Source organism: Hylaeus volcanicus, chromosome 4 (genome assembly GCF_026283585.1).
Source record: "Hylaeus volcanicus isolate JK05 chromosome 4, UHH_iyHylVolc1.0_haploid, whole genome shotgun sequence".
NCBI lineage: Eukaryota > Metazoa > Arthropoda > Insecta > Hymenoptera > Colletidae > Hylaeus > Hylaeus volcanicus.
Genome location: NC_071979.1, coordinates 24978607 through 24995745, shown reverse-complemented (window position 1 = coordinate 24995745; position 17139 = coordinate 24978607). Strand labels below are relative to the sequence as shown.

Below are 17139 nucleotides of genomic sequence, written 5' to 3'. Positions count from 1 at the left end.
CGAACGATACGAGCACTTGAAAAATCACGCGGCGACGATTTTCGCCACCTCTGCTGACGTTCCTGCGGCCGAAAGTCGAGGCTTTCGAGCGAACCTTAAAACCCGGAGCGTGGCTGCAATCGCGCGTAAATTTCAGCGGCTGCATAGGGGCGAACGTCTTTCATCCTCGACGTGTCCTCGAGACGCGAAAAGCGAGCGAGAGCCGTTCCTCGAATTCGAAGCTGCATCTGGCTCGCGAACAATAAGAGCCGAGCGTATCGCGTTTGGGAATCTACGCGTTCTTCGTTGGGCATTTCCATCGGATTCTCGGTCGGTCCCTCGACACCGAGGAAGGCCGAGGGTCGAAGAGAGATAGAAAGTTCGTTTATCGCACGCTTCTGGGGTCCCTTAAGAGCATTTACCGGAATTCAAAGTGTACGCGGCGCAGGAATACCCGGACGGAATAACAATACCAAAGAGGTTAACAAAAATATTCAACGATAAACGATATAACTGTTACCGTGAAAGCGGATGGTACGGCGAATGCAAAGTTTTATTAGCGATGGCACGGGGTATGTTCGCTAAGGTTATCCGTGAATGACACGCTATCTGGAAAATGTTCGACGGCTTAACACTTTAACGTTTACACGATTTTTTGCGATCGTGTACAGATCTACAAACGAAACGACTCGATGGATAACTCGATGATAGCTACGATTAGCGATAGCGCTTATAATAAATAACGCTTAACGCAAGGATCAGAAGAAAGAATATAGCGTAATAAGTACCAGCGTAAGGCTGAAAAGAGGTGACCGGAGTAGACGAGAGTAGAACTACAAAAGCGAAGACAAATAGAGATAAAAGAAGACCACGTGGAGACGGGAAAAGGGGGGAAGAGGAGCGGTGCCCCGGTGCGCCAACTCAATTTCTCCTCTTTTGGTACCCAACTTGCGGCTCTGGGTTCCCCCACCAGCGGGCCTGTGGGGCCCCGAGGATCGAGCATGCCGGGCCCTGTCCGCTCCCCTCTCCTCGGCCCGTTCTCTGGCCGTAGCCAGGAGGGTCCTACGGCCATTGATCCCGACCTTCGCGCGCCGAACGAGCGCGATTGCCAACGAAAGCCGACTTGCCGAACCCGAACCTGCCGCACGCGGTTTTGCGTTGCCCCTCCCGTCACCCTCCAGCCCCCCTCGAGCGTTCCCCGGTCCCCGATCACCGCGGTCGGGCCCCTCGGTCTGCCTCCTCGTTTCCTCCATCCTTCCACGACGACCCGCCGCACCTCCTGCCCTTCCTTTCTTCCTTCCTCCTACTCTCTCTCCCCTAACCGTCCTAACTCGGCTGCACGTCCGACTGTCTCCCTCTCCCTCCCGGCGTCTCTCGTTTTCTTCTGTTCCTTCCATCGTACCCTACGCGATTCGCGAGGGACCGTGAGCCCCGGCCACGGGACGGCTGAAAACGCAACCTGCAACCACGAGGGGGATGGCGAAACGTACGAGCTCCGCGCGTTTAAAAATAACCTTCCTGGAAGCGCCATTTTCCACTCTACTCGGCGCGGGACTCCCGAAGAATCCATTCGGTTCGAGCTTTTACCAAATTCTTCGTACAAACAACGGTAGAACGCCGGGAAATGAAACGACAGGCCTTCGATTGTTATTAGCAAAACTTTAATTTGCGTGAAACTTTGCCAAGGTCGGCTACCCTGGAATCCATCGCGAAACTAAACGAAGCCTTGAAGAAACGAGGGCAAACCAAACGCTGTTCGCCGCGGAATACTCCGAGTCGACGAAACCGAATCGGAATTACCTTCGCGAATCGGCTCCAAACCCAGAAGACCTCGCTGACTCCTCTTCCGCGAGAGAAGCATGTAGGTCCTTCGTGCAGCATACTATCGAATAACAGATGCGTGCGTTACCTTTAATTCAGACACACCGGGTTCTCGATTCGACACAGTTCGACAGCCGACCGCGATGTCTCGTCACGCGCCAGAGCTTTCGCGTGTGTTTTGGTTGTTACACTCGGAACTTCGTATCCGCGCCTGGCTGTAATCTGCTACGCCTTAATAACATTTCGAGCAGACGACGGACGCGGATGCCAGGCCCTGAACTGGCGGTCTAGTCCATCGCGGAGCGCCTCGTTTTTTGGTCCCACCGACCGGAGTAGCGATGGGACGAAACATCTTGCAAGCGTGCTCGAATTTGGCAGGTTTGGATGCAAGGTGCTAGAGATGGATCAGACTCTGAAAATATACGCTACTGGCCAAGTTCCCGAGTAGATACCAACGTTGATCCCACGCGATTAGGGCAGAGTCCCCGGCTCCGGGATTCGCGAGAAGCAGAATCGATCGCTGTACGACGAGGCCCGCGTATCGATACTCGGCCAAGTTCCGGCGCGCGTGGAGCTGACACGCGTAGACTCGCCGCGTGCATAGGTAGACGGGTGGTAAGTAATCGTTACCGTGGCTACCGGTATAAAGCAGCGTTGAAATTAACACAAACAACGGGCCTGATGCTTCGGTGGCCAGCAACGATGTACTTACATGCACGAGGCAGGCCTGAGCAGAGCGGTCGTCTTCTATATGTTTCGCGCGTCAACGCCAACCGCGGGTTTGCGGAGACAGTTTTCAGATCGCGTTACGCGAATCCCGCAACGAATACGCGCGTTCTATCGCGTGTCCGCGAAGTCCTCACGTAACTGTGGCGAACGTTCCTGGCTACGCGATCGCGCCTCCGTCGCCTCCGAGATGTAGCCCAGAATCTCGTACGAGCAGTGAACTACGAATTGAGCGATTTATTCGAATTGACCTTTGCTAAAAAAAAATTCCAGGAGAAGAATGATCATTCAGAAACGATGCAAAAGTTGATCCGTAAAAGCCTAGTAGTCGCGTGAAGCGTCCTGTAGCCTTTCTCGCCATTGCGTTACGCGAGCACGATGATTCAAAACAAGGTTACTGCCTCTCCGAGTGCAGCTGCCGCCTGCTGGTGTTGCTGCTGCTTATCCTGCAGCCGTCGCTCCGCACGGTTTTCTCAGTTCTTCTTTTCCTTCGCTCTGTCTCGTCCATCTATTCGCCCTGTCTATACTCCGCTGTTCGCGCTCGTTTCTCCAGCGCTGTCCACGTCGTAAAATGTCCTGTAGCAGCCGACGGTGTAGATGTAACGTACGGCCGAGAATGACGAGATTCGATGCTCTCGGGCAACAAGAAGATGACACCTGGGGTGTAGACTATCGTTGAAATCGAGTTTCCGCGATACTTCGTTAGCGAACTCATGGTTAGTGAGATCTCCCCTCGGATGCGTCAAAAATTCTTTGAATGCACGCGTCGTCGGGACGGAACGAAGAGACGGCCGAAGTACCTCGACATCGGTCAAGCAACCATCTCGTGTTTTCCAATCACTGGATCGATTCGGAACACTGGAAATCGGAATTTCCACCAGATCAACCTCGGGTCATCAAGTCTGCGAGCAAGCCAGTTGTAATTCCTAAGAAATATAGGTGGATAGAATCGGCATCTTCCGCTTTTACATTGTGTCACAGCGGCCGTTGCGAATTCCTTGACGAATAGGATTTATCGTTCCGATGCAAACGATTTCGCAGCCTCGATTCTCGGTCGAGGACGGCGGTTACTGGCGGTGACTGTACCCGAAGTTCGCAGGCCCGCCGAAGTGAGGTGTGCACCACAATCCGCCAGGTACTCTCCGCTGGCAGTCGTGGTAGGTCAGTATACCCTGAGCAAAAGTATTCGAAGGAGCAACGTTCAACGTCCAACGGAGCGAGCAGCCAACCAGCCGGCGCGCCGAGGGACAAAGAGCGGCCGCCGGCCCAAAAGAATAAATAAATAAAAGAGCCACGGCGAAAGAGGGACGGGGAAGAGAGCGGCGGAGGGACCGAGAGGCGGTGAGAAAGGGCTGCGAGCGGAGTGAGGACGAAGAAGGCGAGGAAGAGGAGATCGGAGGAAGGAGAATGCGCCACGGGAGGAGACGGAGAGAATAAAGTGGTACCAGCCCGAGTGGCCGCCATCAGTGCCAAGGACACCGACCGAAATCCAAGGGTACAGGCAAGGCCGACACAGGGCCCGGCCCACGCCGCGCTCAATTTTCTCGTTCTCGATCTTTTTCTCCTCTTTCGTCGCCGGCGTCGTCGTCGTCGTCGTCGTCGTCGTCGTTGTTCTCTTCCTCTGCTTCTCCGCCTCATCCCCCGGCCCGTTTCTCTTTCTGCTGTTCCTCGAGCGAGCATCACCGGAGCTAAAGACACCGACCGAAAACCAAGGGCGCTGCCAAGGCCAACGCCGAGACTCCAGACCCCGAACTTGAACTAAATTATCCTCGATCGCGCGGGCCACTCGATGAAACCGACGAGTGGAGTTACCGTGGGACGAAGTTCGACCATAGTCAGCTTTTGTTTTTGAAGTCGCCATCTGTTCGAACTCGAAAAGCACGAACCGCGATGGGGACGACTCGCGACCAAGGAAAAAATGTATCATCCAGAAAAAAGAAACGGGAGCTGAAAACACGCACGGAACCGAAAGAGTAGCCATCGCAGTTTGCGAAATTTTCGCGTGCTCTCCCGAGCTTTCGGCCCGCCCGTCGGAGTGTACAATTTGGTCGGGCATTCAAATCCCTGGCGAAGAAGAATGAGGAAACACGAAACGGGGAGATCGCTCCGCGAATAGAGCGGTCTGTTAATACCGTCGATGGATTGAACGTAACGAGCTATGGAGAGAAACATTTTCAGGGACTCTGAGCACAAAAAAAAAAACAAGAAAAAAAACCAAAGATCGCGATACTCGTTTCTTTAGCTCGGGTAACGAAGGAACGGACGCGTCTCGAGACGAGTCCCAATTTTAACGGAGGTTTTTCACAAACACCTGCCGTTCGGAGTTCGCTTCCGGTGTTCCGGAGGCGAGGCTACCTTCCAGGCTCTTTACGCCGTTAATTGCCAACAACGAGGATCGCCTGGCTTCAGCCACCCCTCGGCAGAGGCCATCATTAAAAGAACGTGGCCGGCGGCTGCGGGTCTCGAGTTTCGAGGCAACGCTAGGTGGATGACCGCAGCTCGCCGATGTGCCAGGGTTGATGACTGGCGTCGTTGCGAAGGAAAAATTCCAGAAAAGGTGGGGGCGGATCGGGACGAGGGTGGACCCGGTATGTGTAAGCGCGTTAGCCGGCTACCTTGTCGGAGGATCGAACAGAGATGGAGCTAAACCGCACGCATATGCGTACGTACGCGCGATCGGCAAGAGTATAGGTAGGGTTATTTCTCCGGTTAAACTCCCTCCCTCTCTTTCTCTCGCTCCCTCTCGGCGTGCACACCTCTTTCTCTCGGCCTCCCCGTTTCTAACCCGGTTACTCGTTCTCGCTCACTCACCCCGGCTCTCTCTATTTTTTCATCCCCCAGAAGGATGAGCCTGGACGGGGTGGAGCCACCCACGCCCACGCAAGCGGGCTCTAGGCCTACCCCAACGTAACTCCCAGTGCGTATACCTACCCTTTAGGCTGGCAGCCATCCCCAGATGCAGACGACGCGTAGGGGGCGTGTACGTGCCCTTGCCGTGGCAAGCCTAGCTGCGAGCAGGTCTGCCAGTCCTGGCCGCCAGCCGCCGAGCACGTGCACCTTTTCATGGACACGGGGTGGAGGGAACCGCTGGCTTCCGCTCAGCTCAAGGGGCCAGGGGGAAACATTTCGATGCCGGGGGTGGAAAAGCCATCGGTCTCGACGAATAACGGTATGGAAAGACCACCGGCGAACGAACCTCGGACCCTGGCAGCGTCATTTTTCGTCGAGTCCCGCGCACCGATCCTTCTGCACGGGCTGCGCCCCCTTTGCGACTTTACGCGCCGCTAGGTCAACGGACGAAAATGTCACGAATGGTCTAGAGAAATCTGCGCCAACATCTTCTCGAGATAACCTATTCGGCGGATCGATCTGAATGATTTGCTGCTCGCAAAGAAAAAGCAAACGTGGGAGATGATATCATAGTATCCGCGCCTCCCGGTACCCAAGAAGATGGAGTCAAAAGAAAACACAAATCGTAAGGTGTAGGATTGGTCGTGTAGAAAAAGCAAACGACTGTGGAACATAGGATAGTTGGTTCGAATCTCCGTGCCTTATTTTTCGTTTAGACTCTTATAAATATTTTCTCCTCATTCTGGTTTGAAAAACTGGTGAAAAATCCCCCTTAATTCTCCCACTGACTCTAGGGCATATTCCAGTCATTAGCAACGGGCTAACGTTCTTCGAAATGGAAAATCCCCGTCTACCTTCAATTTCGAAGATTCTTTTACCGCGCATGGTAGCTCGACGCTATTTCATTTTCTAAAGGTGCACGGTTGGGTGGAGGATTGAATAGGTCCTCGACGCGACCCATGCACGGACGGGCCCCGCCGGGGGCTCGCATTCGCACGATGGAGTTTAGCGAAAGCACGAGTTTCGAAGGATGACGCAACGAAAATAAAATGAATTTTAACGAGTCGCTCCATTTCTTATCATACGCGTCGGGAGAAAGTCCAAACTTTCGGCGAGCATAGACGAAATCGTCGTATCTTTCGTGGGCACATTTTGCATTCCACGCTCGACATCGATGCGTGATCACGGTGCCGTTCCAGTTCATCGTTTCGTTATCTAGATCGCTGCACGTGGCACCGCGGTATCCGTGCTTAGGCGACGATATTAACGAACGTTCTACGTTTCATCGGGGCTGGCGAACCTGCGAGATTGCGATCTCTTTTCTGGCTCGAAAGATTGACCTTCACGGAATACCCCGGGTGTCGAGCGGGACCGTTTTGCTGGACGTTTTCTTCGCCGTGTTTCCTGTCTCCTCGTTCCCCCTTGTCGTGCCTCGCCACCTCTGTGCTCGACTGCCGATCCGCGATGCACGCCACGCTCCTCGATCGGTTTGTTCTTCTCCATTACGAACGAAAGGCCGTGGCCGACTGAGACACACCGTGGAACAGGTGCCAACCGGTTCGAGAAAGCTCCGTCCTACCGATATCGCCCGTAGCGGCGACGAGCCCGCTCCGACGAACTCGAACCGTTCCGTTCCACGGATTCGATCCACGCTTTTTACTTTCACGGCTGTTATTAAGAAAATAATGGAGTGTCCTGGCATCGGCGAATATGTCACCCTCGGGAACGCAAGAAATGGGTTACGGAATTCTGTAAACGCGTACGTACTGTCCCTCGCGGACTACGAATCTAAACATTCGTTATCTCGAACTCGATGATTCCGAAGAGGCGATTCCAAATTAGGCTAATCGGAAGAGGATTGGCTGTTGTTTCGTAATCGAAGCCGGCTCCGTCGCATCTCGAGCCACGAAGGCGGAAAGTAGAATGCGAATGGCGCTTCGTTTCGTTAATCGAGCCAGACGGGTCATCGCGACGGTAACCAAACTCGCTCGTTCGAATTCTCGTTGCCTTCGGTAACCAAATTGCTGGGAAACTTGTAACCAAGAAAATCGAATGCCCGTCGCTAACGATGGCAATGGCGTCCCCAGAAGGGGCTGCGCGAGAGTAATTGCACCACCTTCCTACAACTACAGGCTTGATAACGAATATTTATTCGAATGAAGTCATTTTCACATCTTGTGCTAAATCTCGTTACGCATAATTTGATTGAAATTATTTCTAAATAAAAAGGACATGGATGACGATAGATCGTCTAGATAGATCCTAACTAATGTACTGATGTAGATTTGAAAAGGAAGCGTTCCTGAGAAATTTCGCTAGGAGATATAGTTTTAATCGAGAAATCGAGATAAAGTTTTCGCGATGCATTCGTGTCTGGTAGTTTCGAGTTGCACCTTCGCCGGTGAATTTGTGGGTGCGCCACTGGGCGGTACAGGTACGACGGGACAAGAGCCTGCGGCAGGAGTAATTTTTGCGGTCCTCTCGCGTAACACATGCTCCGCACGCATACGCGTACCTTCCTCTCTTGGACGGGCTCTTCTTTCTTATCCCTCTGCTCTCTTCTGCTTCGGTACTCCTTCCGATCGCTCACCCCCCTACCCCTTTCGCCGTCAGTTTCTCCCTCTTTGCTCCTCTCTCGATCCCTCCCTCCGTCCCTCTGTTCGATGATCATCGTCCCTGCTGCACCGTGCGTAGCAGAGTAACGCCGCCAATGGAAGATCGTCGGCCGTGCGACGAGGAAGCAGGATTAATCCCAGCAGGAAGAAGAGAGAAGGGAATACCGCCGTGGTCTCCGGGCGCAACAAGGACGAGGGTAGCCGTTATTTTTATAGCGTTACGGTAGGTTAGAGTCGCATCCAACCAACGTTTCAGGCCCCAACCTAACCCGGGTTGGTCAGGGCTCCATACGCGTCTCTCCTCCTCGCCCCGTCGCTCACCTGTCTCTCGCGATCTCTCTTGTTCCCGTCTCTGTCCCCGCAACGGGTTGTCGCCTCCGCTCGCTCGGCAGCAAGGCTGCGCGCATTTATAATGCACGCAAAATTTCATGCAGAGCCGCTTCGGCTGCCTTCCAATCCTTTGATAACACGCTGTTGCGTGCGTACACACCGCCGCGCACGCTCGACCGTCTACCTGCGTGTACCTGCACGGGAGAAAGAGACGCGGTACGGCTTGCCAACGGTATCGTTTTAAGGGGGTCGGTCGGATCGTCTTCGGAGAAAATTTTCGTTGAGAATTCACGCTTCGGAAACGAACAAAATGATCGAGAGTATATCGATTCGATTTGATAAAAGTGCGAGGGGTCTCTCGAAAAAGCGAGATGGTGTCCCGCGCACTCGTTTCTTAGGATCCAGGGATGATAACCCTACCCGCGGCCGATCTTCCTATCCGTACGTGTTGATACGCGCGTCTATATTTAAAAGCGCCGCATGCTTCTCTTCTCTACTTTCTCTGTTCACCGGCGCACTCTTTCTCCTCTTCCCTTTTTCCAGCACGGTTCGCGTTCCCTTCTTTCTCCCTTCCACGGTTCGTACGTGTGTCACTCGCTCCGCGGATCTTCGTCGTCCTCTCTCTCTGCCCCCTCTACTCTTACCCCTTCCTCGACCCGCTCCCCCGACGCTCTTTCGCCCCCTACCGCGATGGGCAGCGCGCGACAACTTCCGGTGGCCGGCCAGCACGCTTCCACGATCGAGATGCGTCTCTCGAGTGGCTTCTCAAAAAAATATCCCTCTTGCGCTGACACGAGCGCGCGTACGCCCTGCACCGATAAAGAGTTCCCTCTGCCACTCTCTCTCTCTCTCTCTCTCTCCCTCCCCCCCCCCCTCTCTCTATCTGTCTATCTTTCCCTACCCTTCGCTTTCATGCTTTTTCTTTCTATACATTTTTCTCTTTGCCCTCTGTGCATCTCTCTCCGCCGTTTCTCTTCGCGTTAGGCACACACGCTCCCGCGCTGGACCACCGTGCTTTGTCGCTTCACCGTTTTGCGATCTTTTTATAGGCAACCAGCGGCAAGTTAGCCGCGCTCCACGCGGTAAACAGGACACACGTCGGGATTCGAGCGTTGCCGATGGCTAATCGCCGCGTTGCTTCCGGATCTCTATCGATTTCCGGCTCGTTTCGACTTGTTCGCTTTCGGAGCTCGGGAATCCGCAAGACTGGCCTCCGATTCCTCTCCGTACAGATTTTGCGCGGTTCGAGAGAGTACACCGGTCTAGGAAGGCTGCCGGTAGCGCGCTTAAATCGTTCTCCAGCTTTCTGTAATAAATCTATACAAAGGTCGCACACCTTACCTATAGTACAGTCGGTAACTGTACTCCCGCAGCTCGTGAATTTCACAGCAAGATAAATTTGAAAACTGAATCCTAAAAGTCAGCTGAAAAACGACGGTTTAAATGAGAATACTCCCTCGACGTCGGCGCGTCAGGGTAACTCTCGGCAGCGGGTTGACCCCTTTTCGGCTCGAAGCGTCGAGACGCTCTATCTTCGGCCGTTCGAACGTAAATATTCCGAAAGGGCTGCGAGCTGGTATTCAGCTATCCCCTTGGTTCCCCTCCATCTTTATTCGCGACGAAAGCAGCAAATGGAATTCGCGCTTCCCTTTCAATGGGATATGGAAGCCGTAACGTCATTTTACGTTACATCTTGTCTCGCAGGAGATCGACCGAAAGGTGTCGCGGTTCGTCTTTGCGATGCATTTTCCGGTCTTCGGGCCTCGCATTTTTTACGAGCATGATTCGTTCGCCTTGCTCGTCGTTTTCGAAAACGTAGACTCCGCGGACCTCGAGATTCCCTGTAACTCGATTCTGCCAGCGACGATACAAATTCTGGCGAAATCGGTTGCGACAGGTTTATGATCGCCGTAATCAAATCAGGGGAGAAATAAAATATCGGCTTGTCCAAAAAGTTCGTGGGAATTTTTAAGAAAAACTCAAAGACACGTTTGAATTACGCAATGAATCAGCAACAGACTAGTGTTAACTTCTTTTGCCTAATTCCCAAAATAGTAATAGAATAATCTTATACATTTATTGAATTACATATTTTGTTCCACAACATTTCCACTATTTGAAGGATTTATACATGTTATTTGTTTTCAACCGTTCCGATATATTCAGACCCGTACCACTTACCAAAAATCGGCATGGACTTTTCAGACGAGCCAATAGTTTAGCATGGTTTCTTTAACGACGATTTTGATCGGTCTTGGACGTTTGGAGTCGCTGCAGGTCAATTCTTTCTTTCCGAAACGAAAAAATGGAGCCGTTAATTTGATTTACACCTCGATTCAGACGGAATAGAGGCTCTCGACATGGAAGATCCCGAGCAGAGATGCGCCATTCGCGCGTGCACTTTGTTCCCTCGTAAACGACGCTGGAAGAACGAAGGCAGCCATCCACCCTTCCCCGTTTCCTGGAGTAGCAGACGAATAGAGCAGACGAGTTAATTAGGCAAAGGCTCTCTTAACGCGATTAACGGTGTAGCGGGTTTTAATTATTCCTGGCACCTCGTCGCCGCGGAAATCTCGCCGGTTTTCGGTGACAAGGCCGTAGGGTGAGAGGGGGTGGATCGTCCGTTCGCGTAGGGTTGACGGTAATAGGGAGCCCCACCATCCCTAAAATGCTCGCCTCTCAATTATTCACCGTCGTTTCTGCTTCTCCGCGGTCGCGTCTCTCTCGCCCCCCGTCTTTCTTGTCCCCGTTTCACGGTTTCCTCCGGATCCCATTCTTCGCGTCTCTTCCCTTTCAGTTCTCCCTATCATTCTTTCCCTTGTCAACTCCTCTTCTCCCGGAATTGAAGTACCACCTACCCAATGGCCTACCTCCATTATGCATCGGCCTCGACGGCGACGATGCCGACGCCGGGAACGAGACGACGATGCCGTTGGTCCTCAATGCAAACCGCGACGACATTTAATTCAGTTCAACGCCGCGGCATCGCGCGCCACCCGATGTTCCATTAAAACACGAGACAATAACTTGACAGGTCTGATCGGCGCGGCGCCACCCCGCCCCTGTTTAAAACGAAGCCAAAGCTGTCCACCGAGAAACCGGCTTCCGGCTTCCACGCTGCCCCGTCCACGAACGCGAGTCGCTTCTCCGCGCGTTTCTTCCCCTCCCGTCCACCTGCCCATCCTCGATCGGTTTTTGTTCCATTCGAGCTCGCGCGCTTAATGGAATCAGATATCGGTGAATATCGGTGCTTTTTTCGGAACGCTGAAATAAACGGTTTCGCGCCACCTACTCGGCCAAAGTAGACTCGACGATTAGTCGTTTCTCGACGCGTCTATTCGTCGAAATCAGGCTCCGTTGCCCGTTAATACGTTCGCGGTTGACCCGAACGCCCGCGAATCCGGTCTTCGAGGCTCCTTCGCGAGGGAAACGACCGCCGCGAGCACCGCTGCTCGTCCCGCGCTCGCGACAGAAGCCAAGCCCGAGGTAGCTTTTCTCGGGGAAATAATTTGCCGGAAAATTAACGTCTCCGAGTTCGTGCACGCGTGACACGCGTACGTCCTCCTCTCCGCGGGCGGCACGCATGGGGTGAAACCTGGCAGATAAGTAGTGGCAGGAGGTGGATCGCGGCGAGCGCTGGCTCGGGAGCAGCGTGGAAAAACATTCGAGGGAAAAAGGAGAGGGTCGAGGAAGAAGACGAGACGATAAACACGGCGCAAACGAGTGTACGGAAGCGCGATGCAACAGGACGCGAACGGAAAGTAAGAGCGAAACGAAGTCAGGAAGTAGGAGACCCACTCCCAACTGGAACTTGCCGGAGAGAAAGGGGCGGAGAGAAGTAAGCGGAGGGCATCGAGGTGTAAAAGAGGGATAAGTACTGTCGAAGCTCGCATCTGGGATTATCAGTCGAAAAGTGGAAGGGGATAGTTCCGCTGCGTAGGTGGTTCCGATTTTCGAGCGTTACTCGAGACGCGATTAGTCGCGTCGATCCGCAAACTCAATTTCCCGGTAGTCGATCCTGCGAGACGAAAGAAAAGACGGAGAAGGAGGGACAAAGTCGAAGGAAGGGTTGACGCGAAGAGATGAGACGAAGGAACGAGGAGACGTCGGAGACGAGGGAAAGAGACCGAACGAAGAGACAACGGGGGCCACAGAGCGTTATAAGATCGATAGCTGATGTGATACCAAGCCAACCCAACCCAACCCAGTACGACCCTCGGTTCGTTCACCCCCGCGGCACATTCGCGCCATTATCTGTTCCAAATGTCGTCAACGGCATCGTTTCGTTTACGGTGCGGCACATCCACCTTCTCTTCGCCCGAGCACACCACCCACCGCACCGCACATTCACCCCTCCGCGGGATATATGCCCCTTTTTGTCCCCCATCATCCTCCCGACACCCCCGGCACCCCCACGAACCCGTGCAAGCCAACCGAGAAACCGGGCAGAGACTTGCCCCGTTTCCTCCTCCGCATTCTCTTCGCGCACCCACCCCAACCCCTCTTCCCCCGCCTGTCGTTCCTCCGCACCCCCGTCTCGCCCCCTTGCTTGTTTTTAAGGTTATGTGTTCGCCGCGCATTACGACCCATTCCGGTGCTCGGCTACGTCGTTTTACGAATCCCTGATTCCGCCTTATCGTCTTCTCCCCCAACCCACCCTCCTCCCACCCCCACCCCCACGCCCTCGTTCCCTTTTAGTTTCCATCCTACCTCGCGCCCGTTACAACGTAAGTACGCTTTTCTTTCTCGACCCTTCGCTGGATTCTTCCTTTTGCCTTCTACCGCTGGTTCCTCTTTGGCGAAATCGCTTTTTTCCCACCGACTTCCTCGCGAAGATTGCGCCGCGAGCGCTTGACGGACACCTCGCCATTTAACCCACCGCTGCATGAATTTTATTTTATCTTTCGAGAAAGGAAATCGTTTCTCGCTTCTCGAACGAACCTCGCGGATAATTGAAACGGGATCGCGACCGTCGTCGTTCTTACCACATTTCGGTGACCTTCGTGTAAGATCAAACGAACTGTTTTTTTTTAAAGGGTAAACGAAGGGTGAGACTAACGTGACATAGCACTCGAGGACAACGTACAATTTTTGTCGAGTTGACGGAGGGGTAAAACGCGTGACCCTTTCTTTTCTTTTCTTTTCTTTTCTTTTTATCGCGGTGGTGGAGAAAATCTTCAAAAAGACACCCCTCGGATACAAAATGTTAACCGTGTGGAGATTTTCACGAGTATTAGCTTGGCGATCAACGTCGAATAAAGATAGAACGTCTTCTTTCTTTCTTTCCTTCTCTCCTTCCTCTACCGATTGACGGACTGCGTTACATCTAATCGACGAAAGCATCTTGAGAAGTTAGCGGGAATACAACCTACACGGGAATGCGAGCCTGCTCTCGCTGGAGCGATTTTGTCACCACGCGACTGTCAATCAGGACAACGCTTAGCGCGCATTCGAGAGAAGAGACCCGGTAATTGAACGTCGAAGACGTTCCTTTCTAGCATTTACGATAGCGGGAGAGCAAAGTTTTCTGGCTACATTTCCCGAGCATTTTTCCATAAATGGGACGAGGTGGCGCGTTTGAGTGGCAGCTGCCACGCGAAACACTCCTCTATCCAGTTTTATGTCCGATGCACACTACGTCCGATAACGCGAGGGTGCCTTGCCCTAAGACACGCGTGAATTTATGCTCGCCCATCGCAGGAACTCGCTCTTGCGTATTCCTTCTTAAAATTAATAAAGGCTCTCTTCGGGGTGCGATAACTGCGATTAAAATTAAAATGATAATTTAATAACACATACCGTCAGTCCCATAACGGTTCGTACCCTATATCTCTATTGAACACATTTGTCTAAACTAAATGCCAAGCTTAATATTTTGAAATAAATGTTTCATTGCGAATGGTGAATAAATGAATAAACACGAGTAAACTGTACGCATGTATATATTTATAATGAAGCTACCATGTAAATTTCAACAAATTTCTTCGATAAACCTAGAGGGTACGAATGCTCATGGGACTGACTATGAATACTCGAAAAGTTCCTTCCTGTTGCTGGCGAGAGGAGCAAAAAAATGTCGAGTCCGCGGCACAGATTCGAGCAGCTCTCGCAGACAAGGTTTCCTGGCAGCAATGATCGGCGTAATGACAGGAGTGCCGGCGTCTAAGTTTATTACCGAGTTACACTGCCCTCTAATCTGCCCGGTGAACGAACAAAGCCAGCAAAAGCGGACCGGCGTTAAACGACGACTAATACCCGGTGGCGCAAAGGCTCTTTTTCTCTCTTGGCCAGAGAATAGGAAGTACGAGCAACCTCGGAGGAGATTCGAGCCGAACTATTAGCATAATGCGATCGGTGGCCGATGGCTGTAACGGATCGTAACATCCGAGTTACGGGAGGAACGCAGAAACGCCGCGACCGCTTTGCAAACTAATCGACCGTTCTTGGACTCGCTTTCGAACGAGCAACCGGCTCCATCGACCGACGACGGCATAAATTATTCGACCGACCCGCGAGCCTCGGCGCTTTGACCGCTTCCTTCGATCGGCCGCGTCGTTGGACGACTTTCCTCGACGAAAAGGTACCGTTCGGAGTTTATCGAGCTTTGGCCCAGCTCGAGATGCTTTCCCTTTCGGTTCTACTCCTTGGGAGAGAGACTCTCGCTATCACCGAGCAACTAAGCTTGCCACTCCCTCCCTCCGCTCCCTTCCGAAGAGTCCTGATAATCGATTTTGCAGGGTTTTCCAGGGTTTAGAATCATAATTAAGAAGGGACAAAAGTTGGCAGCGTGAAAAGGTATTCGGTGGACCAATTTGCCAGAGGTAGATTCAGGTCGTAACGCCCGCAGATTTGATTCGAGACGTTGAGTGATCTCGGAAGGCGGAGGAACGGAGTCACCTTCATCCATTCATGGTTTTTGCACTTGCAACTCTGCACCACCGCTCGAGCAGAGTCGGCGTTTTCTGCTCACCTCTGAAGCACTCTCTGTATTGTGGCTTAATGCTCTTAGGGGACACCACCCCAGAGCGTACAGCGACTTATCCGTCTATCTATCTACAATATTTATCGTCAACCTCGGACCGAAACAATTTTTCGAAATTTGCAATTGCACGAAAAAAAGTATCGTAGTATTCGCGACTCCCATACCCATCAATAACCCCCTATTTACTGGCGGGACTTATAAGTCCTGTCATTTTTCTCTTGGTACTGTATTAATCGAACGTTTTGAAACCTATCGTGACTTTCAAGTCCACTTTTATGAAGTTCCTTTTTTAATTGTTGGATGACAACACAAGTTTTTTTTTTAGAAGCTTGCTAGAGACAACTCTATAAAATGATATAAAATGATATACAAAGATGGGTGCCTGAATTTTAAAAACTTTTGAGAAATTCAGTAAATAAAGCGATAATGAGTCAAGTGAGAATATGAAACGTAGGGTTACGAGATTAGCTGTGTAGGTCGATTGTGGATCCGAGGATCGTGGGTTCGAATCTCCGTGCCTTATTTTTCGTTTAGAATCCAACAGTAATTGGTGCTGTTTCAATGCCGGCGTGCAAAGCCTCGTCTCGTCGAAAGTGGAGCACCGGTTCAGGAGCTATCCCGACCTCGGTTCCCTTCGATACCATTCAACGATCCCCTTTCCCTCTCCGACGAATCTCGATTTGGTCGCGGCGCAGCCTGGACTCGAAAATTCGAAGGCCCGATCGCGAATTTTTCCGACGCGTCGGGTCGCTCGCGAGGAAAGAACGGCGCGCAAAGTTGTCAGAATTACGTAACCTCTGCTAAGTGGTCACATAAGGGAATTCAATGTCACGACTGAGCCGAGTTGAAAGAACACGCGCTACCATTCACGGCAGACTATGTAAGTAGTCGAGGGGAGAGCAAGAGAAGAAGAAGGAGAGACTCTCCCACCACCAGGGCTTGGATATCCCCGCGTACTTTATCTCCATCCGCGATCGGAACCGGTGCACGGAACCCACCTACGGGACGCGTGCTTTCGGTGGGCGCCTAAATTTAGGCTTGGACTTCCTTTTCTTCCCAATCGAGGGTAGGCGGAAGTTGGACAGTGGTTAAAGGGGATCGAACGATGTCGTGAATTTCATTGAACGTTGGGGTTGAAGAGTCGCGGAAGTCGAGGGAAGGAGGGACGCGTAGATCCGCGCGGTGGCCGGCTGTCCGAGCGGCTGGCAGGTTTACAAGGAAGGTAAGGCAAGACGATGCGAGAAAAGGCGAGGCGAGGCGAGGCGAGGCGCGGCGAGGCGAGGCGCGGCGAGGCGAGGCAGGGCAGGGAAGGTAAGGCAAGCGAGCAGGAGAGACAACGCTCCCCGGGCTGAAGAGTGGCTACGACACACACCGTCACGCATTCACCCTCGTCCGATCCCAGACCTGCCTGAACTCTTTTTCCCTTGGTCCCTTCTTTACCCTCCTCCCTTCCCTCTCGCGGCACCGAGTTGCCTGCTCGCCTGCATGCCTGCTCCTGGCTGGCTGGCTGCCTGCTCGCTCGCCTGCTTCCACCACCATCGCAGCCGTCACCTTTCTCTCTCCTCGTCCACCTTCTCGACCCTTCGCGCTCTCTTTCTCCCCCTTCCAGGTGTCTCTGTCTTCGTCGCTGGTTCTCTGTCGGTCGTAGGCTCGGGGATCTACGCGTCCCCTCGACCCGCGAGTCGTTGCTTGCACGCCGAGCCGAGCCGAGCCGAGTCGAGCAGTACGTGCCGTCTGGCCCCTTTACCCCCGTCCTCCACCCTTCCTGCTTCTCTTCTTCGCCGTCTTCCTCCCTGCTTCGCGTTTCTCCCTTCCTCCTACGTCGAGCCGTCTCCG

The 17139-nt window shown here is 52.9% G+C and overlaps 1 long non-coding RNA gene across 4 annotated transcripts in view; it reads left to right on the top strand.

Moving 5' to 3' along the window:
* Positions 1-17139, top strand: part of LOC128874540 (uncharacterized) — a 151940-nt gene that overhangs the window by 69522 nt on the left and 65279 nt on the right. The window lies entirely within an intron of this gene.